The 6,513-nt window shown below is 55.7% G+C and overlaps 1 long non-coding RNA gene across 2 annotated transcripts; it reads left to right on the top strand.

Moving 5' to 3' along the window:
• The first annotated feature begins 1,422 nt into the window (after nt 1–1,422).
• LOC309658137 lies at nt 1,423–5,922 on the top strand. 2 transcript variants are annotated; one of them, XR_014262045.1, is made up of 3 exons: nt 1,423–3,316; nt 3,653–3,750; nt 4,085–5,922. It is a non-coding gene; the product is annotated as an uncharacterized lncRNA (long non-coding RNA). The 2 variants fall into 2 exon arrangements; XR_014262046.1 differs by having other exon boundaries at nt 3,653–5,922.
• Nucleotides 5,923–6,513: the final 591 nt, after the last annotated feature.

Here is a 6,513-nt window from a genome sequence, read left to right as displayed (position 1 = left end):
GTGGCCTTGCCATCACCGTGACTTCAGCCCGAGACACCAACTCCAGACTCTGGGTGGGAACGGTGAGAGGGAGGATCTGGGCCATTTGAAGGTACCAAGTTGGGGCCGTCTGCCAGGGCAGCCCCCAAGGCACAGGGCACCCCCGCAGGTAGGTGCGGGCACAGCTCTCGCTGACTCGGCCGCAGGGTCCCCAGACTGTGCAGCGGGCGGGCTGCAGCTGTTCCGTGTCCCTGCACCGGCGGCACAGGCTGCTGCCACCCTGCTTGTCGCTGAGGGTCATGAAGGTGAGTGACTGTTGTCTGTCTGGACGGCCCCTCTTTCCAATCTCTGTTCAAGTCCTTTGCCCGTTGTTCCGATATTTTAAAACCTCCTGGAGCACATGTCCATTTTTTTATACTTCTGTGAATATTCCCTTGAATTTGGCATTTTTGGAACCACCCCTTTTTAGGAACTAGCCATGGAGCAAACCCATTTCCTGTGCACCAGGTCACGTGACCCTATAAAGAAAACGAAATCCTTCACGGGATTCCCCCTGGGACTTGGATTTAGTCACCTGTCACGTCTGGCCTGGCCTGAAGGTCGGGGGCCACCTCTCAAAGCCCCGCCCCCTACCCCCAGGCCCACCGCAGCCTTTCCTTTTCCCGGACACACTGGCCCGGCTCATGCCTTGGCCTTGGCGGCGGGACCCACTTGCCCACTAGGAGCCCCGGGTGCAGGTCCGGGCCTCATGACACTTATAGGGGCCCCCAAAATGCTTTAATTTCTTTTATAATAAGAAATAAAATACGAGCGGTTAGGTCAAAGCAATGTTTTAATGTGTAATATGAATGTGTCTGCCTTTACAGTCATAAAGCTTCAAGGTGCTTCTTGTGCGGGAAGGGACCCCTCAAGCCCTGATGCCCGCGCCGTGCGCCCCTCCTCCCGAGCGCTGCCCTCCCCTCCCCCACGGGACCCCCACTGGTTCTCACGTCTCAGCTTCAACGTCGTGCCCTGGGAGAGGCCTTCTCCTTCCCCAGACCCAAATAAGCCTCTTGATTAAATTAACCCCGTTTCCACGACTGTGTAGGAGAGCGCTGCACACACGGGGGTTAACACGCCGGCACTTGCGCTCCCAGCCCCAGGGCGGGGCCAGAGGCGGGGCATCGCAGTGTCAGCGGGGGGCGGGGGGGAGTAGGGGGAAGGGCTCCCCCAGCGGGAGGGAGAGTCTGCTCCCTGTCTCCCCCGTGGCTTCCGGTGGCTGCAGCCACGCTTGGTGTCCCGGCCGTGGCCCCATTTCATGCGCCTCCGTTCTCTGTCTTCCTGCTGTGCCCCCCCCCCGCACCCCCTGCGCCCACCGTCCCCTCCGCGCACACCTGCCTCCGCTCCCGCTTCTCACCCTGGGCACCGGCTGTTAGCTCGCCGGGGCGACCCGGGGGGACCACGGGCCGGGGCCACAACCAGGAGCTGGTGCTCCGCGGCTCCGGCGCCAGAAGTCCCGCGCAGAGGTGTCAGGGGCCACGCGTCCTCGGGCGCCAGGGGAGGGTCGTCCTGCCTCTTCCGCCTGCGGGGGTGGCCGGTGGTCCTGCTGTGCGGCGGCAGCAGCTGCCATCCTTCTGCCCTCCATCGTCACGTGGTGTCTTCACGTGGCCGTCTCGTAAGGGGCCAGTCCTGGTGGGTGAGGGTCCACCCTGCTCCACTGTGGCCTCCTCTCGGCCGGTTTCACTCTCAGGTTCCCGGGGGCCCTTCCCAGCCCCGTCCAGCTTCCTGCACCCTCTGCCGTGGCCGCCTGTGCTTCTTCGCGTGGCACCTGCGCAGCTGGGGGCTCTAGCGGGCTGGGGGTGGGCGTCACGTGCCTAAGTGGCCTCGGGCCCCGTGGGAACTGGGTGCCACCGCGTCTGCGTGCCGAGAGAGCTGCCTGCCTGCGTTCGGCTTGGAGCCTGGCACAGCTGGGCCTCAGTCGGTCTTGTGTGGACAAATGAGTGAACCTGGAAACTGTCCCCCAGGCAACCCCCCCATGCGTGGCTTGAGCCCTGGGAAGACGCCTCGCTGCAGAGCCTCTGACTGGGGTGCACAGTGCCTCTCCTGTGGCGTTTCCGCTCCTGTTTGCAAAGTATGGGATGGAGGCTTATTCTTCCATTTACTAATTGCCAGTCCCGAGGACTCCTGCTTCCCCCGGTGTCTGCGTAAGTGGCACGTCACATCTGTTCACGTCCATGTTCTCAGGGACGTGTACATGGGCTTAAATGGTTAAACATCTCAAACAAATATACTTGGCAAATGGAAATCAAACCTTATTTTAATTTCGGAGTTGTCTGTGGAAAGCTGACTTGAAAGCCATTGAAATTGGATAGGTAATTAATTCACATGCACCTACAAGAGAGGGGAGAATGCACAAATTATTTGTAACATTTTGTAAGCACTGAAATTAATGTAGTGTGAATTTGTCATTTCTACCCAAAGTTACAGATTTTCTATATTATAATTTAATCTTTTTAATGTAAAAAGAATAGGAATTTTGCCCTTTCTGGCCTCTCGGGAAGCAAGAACTAGTGTATCTAATTATCTGAACACATAAGAACATAAAGGAATAGCAAGGAGTGAAATTATAAATCAGCCGGGAGAACCCCACGTCTTCTGATTAAACTCTCTTTCTGGAGCCCTTAGCAATCATGTTGCCTCTATGTTCATAGTAATTGCATGTGTCAAAGCTGAGGCTTTGTGTAAATGGGACGAACACGTTACAATTTTAATTCAGAGAGAGATAGCTGCCCGGGCTTGGGGCGGTGTGGGGAGCAGGGCGGCCGCCGAGGGGGCAAAGGCCCCGGGCGACGGGGTGACGGATGGTGCCGGGGTCTCATCAGGCCACGTCGCAACAGCGGAATTTCTGAAAAGGAGAAATGCAATTTACCAGCACCAAGCAGCCACCTGCTCTCGCGATGCCGCGCGTGAAGGAGCCCGTCTCATTTTCTTCACGGCTCCAGGGCAGTGAATTTCAACAGCAGATACTGTTGATCCTCAGGACGCAGGAAAATGAGATATTTTGACATACTTGCATCTAAGCAACAGAACAGAATCCTGTTTTTAACTTTTAAAGTGCTCCTCAAAGCCAAAGGAGTGGCCACTTCTCTCTCTCATTCCCCCCCCACCAAGGAATCCCAGCTTTCTTGTTTTTCCCAGCACCTGAGTGATTGGTGCCTTTGAAGTCTTTTTACTGAAGGGCTTGTGGCTTCCAAGCAGGAGAGGCTGGTGTGTCATCCAAGTCCAGCAAGAAACTCTCTCTGCAAGGGATTCGTAGCGAAGGCGCCACTGTCACCGTGGCAGACTTGGTGACACCACGGTGAGGAGGCGCAGGGCTGGCGTGGCCACCCTTACATCCCATGGGCTCTGGATGTGCCTTCCGCCTTCTTCGGGCAGAGGGGAACCCCGCCATCCAGGCTCCCTCCCGCATGGACGGCTCAGAGCTGAGCCCGCCCCCTGCCTCTCCCAGTCTTGGTTTTCTGGCTGGCCTCTTTTTGGCCAGTAAAAGGCCAGCGTTAAAGAAATCCTCCAGTTTAGACAAAGGTGGCAGAGGGTGGGACAGGGTTTGGAGGGCTTTGGGCTGCACTCTGTCTTAGCTCAGAGCAAACACCAAGGACGCGAGGCGGCTGAAACAACAGACATTTATTTCCCACAGTCTGGAGGCTGGACGTCTGAGGTCAGGGTGCTGGTGTGCTCGGTTCCTGGTGAGGCCTCTTCAGCCGCCGCCTTCTCGCCGTACCTGTGCCCGGCAGAGTGAGTTCTGGTGTCCTTTCTTATAAGGGCACCAATCCCAGCAGATCGGAGTCTACCCTTATGTCCTCATTTAACCTTAACTGCCTCCTGTCTCCAGTGCAGTCCCGTTGGGGGTTAGGGCTGTGCCGTGAATTTGGGGGCACGCAATTCAGTTCATAGCAACCAGTTAGCACAACTATGTGCATGTAGCAGGAGCACCTACTGTCGGGGAGGCCTCAGTATTGTGCCTGGTTGTCCCCACGCCCACCAGGGCTGGTGGGTTTTCCCCATCGAGCTCCCTTCTTCTCCCTGGCAAGCGGGTCCCGGAGGGGCTATCGGGCTGCTTTTGCCCCAGCGATACAGGGCGACGTGTCCCGTGGAGACAGGTCCTGCCATCTACCCCATGGACACCATGAGAACACGCATCCAGGCCACTGGGAAAGGCCACGTTGGACCAGCGCCTCCAGTGAAGGAAGGTAATTAGCAAATCATGAGCAAGGCTGGTCCTACTTTCGGGACACTCTGCCAACCACGTCCCTCGCCCGCTCACACGGACTCTCCACATCTGAGGGTCGTTGGTGGCAGGGATGCGAGCAGAACAGGAGTGGACGCTTCCGCAGCTGGGGAAGCAGCAGCCGAGGAGGCTACCTGGGACGCCTGGGTTGGGCAGGTGCCCACCTGGGGTCTTGACCACACTGTCCTCGGACTCGGTGGGTGGAGATGCGGAGCCGCTTCCTGCACCAGCGTCGAGACTTGGTTGACTGCATGCCTGTGCGTGTGTGTGCATGCATGTGTGTGTACGTGTGTGTGTGTGCCATCACACGTATCACGGAATAGGGTGGAAACACTGCTATTAGTATTATCATTATTTTCTGCGACTACAGGCTCCATTTCATGTTGATGTCTACTGGCTTTTTTTCCTTTTTTATTGAAGTATAGTTGATTTGCAATGTTTCAGGTGTGCAGCAAAGTGATTCAGTTATCCATACATGTATATCTGTTCTTTTTCAGATTCTTTTCCCTTATAGGTTTACAAAATACTGAGTAGAGCTCCCTGTGCTACAGAGTAGGTCCTTGTTGGTTATCTGTTGTATATATAGTACTGTGTATATGTTAATCCCGATCTCCTAATGCTGTTTCTTTAATCAACAACAGAAGTGGAAACACCACGTAAGTAACAGAGGCTCGAATGCTGAACTGGTGAGCAGGTCTTGCATCTCCTCCCTGAGGGGAGGGTCCCGGCCAGCAAAGCTGCTTCTGCTGAATGGAGCTGCCCCACCTGCACCCCAGGCCTGGCCTCCCTCCTGGTGCCCCTTTGATCTGAGCGACCGGCCGCCACAGCACAGAGGTCAGTGGCGATACTGCAGCCACGAAGGCTGCCACGACTGGCTGCCACGTATCCCCCGCCGGCCCCTCCCTGGTGAGCTTGGAGGCCTTGTCGTGCCCTCAGCAGCCCCCGCCCCTTTCCTGGCTGCATGCTCACCTGCGTCTGACCGTCTCCAGCGGGGCCCGTGTCCTCTCCTTGCCCGTGACAGTGACAGCTCGTGTCTACCAAGCGTTCACAGTGCCCGGCCCTGTGCTGCCCGTCCTCTGCCCCAGCAGGATGCCTTTGAAGGAGGAGAAGGGCGGGCACTTCTGGGTGCTCAGCCCTTCCTGGGCTGGGACAGACCCTGTGCTCAGCGCAGCTGACGGGCTGAGTGAGGAGCGACCACCTTCGGGGTTGGTCCTGTCAGTCTCACTGGGCGAAACACGCGGGGGCCTTGGACAGCATCTGCCACTCATGGTCACGTACACAGGGAACCCATTTCCCCTCTGCCTTTTTAATGTAATAGCTGACATCCACCGCCTGCTGCATCCTCTCAGTGACGCCAGGGCCAGGCAGAGGGCGCGTTGGGACCTTCGAGGGACGTGAGTGGAGCTCGCTGCCCTGGGAGGAGCATGGCGGCCGTGGCGGCCCCCTGCTGGGAAGACGCACCCATCTGGCAGCAGGAGCTGTGTGTGATTCATGACTTGAACGGTTGACGGGTGTGGCCGCAATCTGATTCCTCTCTCACTCCTTTGATTTATGAAGTTCGAGACCGCCGTCGAGGCCAGACCACTGTGATGTCAGAGCATTGATTTAAAAGCCATTTGGCCGATTGAGAGTTTGTGTCAGCGAAACATAAATCACAGTCTAATTTATAGATCATTCGACTCTCTTCTCTATTGGCGATTTTATTTTCATTGTAAAGTCTGATTTTATTTATTTATGTGTAAGAAAGAAAAATTGAGGTTGAATAGATATATCCCCAGTCCTGGGTTCTTGGGAATCTACCCTAAAGATGCCAGCGATTTATTTCAGCATGGTTACCCCACTTCACAAGCGGCTGGAATTTCTCTTGGCTTCCTGGGCACCCACTGTTGAGTTTTCTATGGTGAACTTGAAATTAGGCATCTCAGCCGAAGACAGTGTTTTCCCCGTAGTAGGATCCTTCAACTTAGTAGACGCTTAGTAGAGTTGAAGTAGATCCTTCAACTCTCAGCGCAGGGAGACAGCTGACACCCAGGCCCTGCTCACACCGCATCAGTTTTGCTCTGATTAAGTGCTTGAGTATCTTCAACATTTCACACTGCAGAGACAGCAAGTCTGTCTTTGAATTTCTAGAATTCTTCAGGATGTACGGAGATGGGCAGATGGGTATAGTGTATTGAAAGCAAACTTTTGAACACAACAGGCCTGGGTTCTCAAATCTTGATTCCTCGATTTACCAGTTGCATGCCTTTGAGGAGACCACAGTTTCTATG

This window comes from Balaenoptera physalus, assembly GCF_965194825.1.
Source record: "Balaenoptera physalus genome assembly, chromosome: 3".
NCBI lineage: Eukaryota > Metazoa > Chordata > Mammalia > Artiodactyla > Balaenopteridae > Balaenoptera > Balaenoptera physalus.
This window is presented reverse-complemented; position numbering and strand designations above follow the sequence as displayed.